Genomic DNA, 1,398 nt, shown 5'->3' with positions numbered 1-1,398 from the left:
AACATGGGGGTTGTAGAGGTGAATGGTCACCACCCGGTCCCGTTGTGACGGAAGCGTGAAGAGCTGCTCCGCTGTGAGGATCGACAGTGGCGCCCGGTCCCCTTTCTCCTTGAACGCCTTCAGGAACTTGATGCATCCCGCCACGTTCCAGAACGTCACGTCGAAGTATCCACTGCTGGGGAAATCCTGCAGGGAAACGACGTCCGTCGCTTGAAATCCGCAGCAATCGAAGAGAATTTTCTTGATGAAGAAGCTGCGATCGACCGGTGCATCTCCTTCCTTGTCCTTCACGACCACCCGAACGGTGTTGCGCACTCCCTGGCCCGAAGCTCGAAAATTGGTTATAGCCATTTTACTCAAAGCTTCCCCAGAATCAAAAGGCAATGATCATGGTCTCTTCTCAATCAAATAAGCACTGATAAGAACAGATACTACACTTGATCTTAGCCAAAAGGCCGAGAAGCGATGTTCCTGACCTGCAAATCCAAACCTAATGGTAAGCATGGGAATGAGCACAATGGAAAGCATTATCACGACTTCAATGGTTAGGAGAGCCAACACATCTTGGTGAAGTTATCTTTGAATATCAAATCCAACCAACAACACGCTCTGGATCCATCTTTTGTAAAACGAGACACGATGATCTCTGCGTATCATGTTGCCTTCTCTACAGTTCAAAGATTGGAAATATTCAGCCTATTGGAGCACAAATTACAGCTCAGCAAAACTTTGGAAGACTTTCGAATGACTGTTTTGAAATGGAAGTACACCCGACGGGCGGCACAGTGGCGCAGTGGTTAGCACCGCAGCCTCACAGCTCCAGCGACCCGGGTTCAATTCTGGGTACTGCCTGTGTGGAGTTTGCAAGTTCTCCCTGTGTCTGCGTGGGTTTTCTCCGGGTGCTCCGGTTTCCTCCCACAGCCAAAAGACTTGCAGGTTGGTAGGTAAATTGGCCATTATAAATTGTCACTAGTATAGGTAGGTGGTAGGGAAATATAGGGACAGGTGGGGATGTGGCAGGAATATGGGATTAGTGTAGGATTAGTATAAATGGGTGGTTGATGGTCGGCACAGACCCGGTGGGCTGAAGGGCCTGTTTCAGTGCTGTATCTCTAAACTAAAAAAACTAAACTAACAATGTCAGCTCATGATCTCGACGTATCATGTTGCCTTCTCTACAGTTCAAAGATTGGAAATATTCGGCCTATTGGAGCACAAATTACAGCTCAGCAAAACTTTGGAAGACTTTAGAATTTCTGCTTTGAAATGGAAGTACACCCGACGGGAGAGAACCATTAACAATGTCAGCTCGTAAGGGGAAGGAAGGGAAACTGGGATGTGTGAAGTGCTGTGTGAGAAAAGACCCAGAGAGCAGATGCTGGGTCCCACATACATGAG

At 47.9% G+C, this 1,398-nt stretch overlaps 1 pseudogene; it reads right to left on the bottom strand.

The window, feature by feature from the left end:
- Positions 1–358: 358 nt before the first annotated feature.
- Positions 359–467, bottom strand: LOC137346363 (U2 spliceosomal RNA; annotated as a pseudogene).
- Between the last annotated feature and the right edge of the window lie 931 nt (positions 468–1,398).

This window comes from Heterodontus francisci, chromosome 29, assembly GCF_036365525.1.
Source record: "Heterodontus francisci isolate sHetFra1 chromosome 29, sHetFra1.hap1, whole genome shotgun sequence".
NCBI lineage: Eukaryota > Metazoa > Chordata > Chondrichthyes > Heterodontiformes > Heterodontidae > Heterodontus > Heterodontus francisci.
Note: the sequence above shows the minus strand (reverse complement) of the source record. Positions and strands in the feature narration are given on the sequence as shown.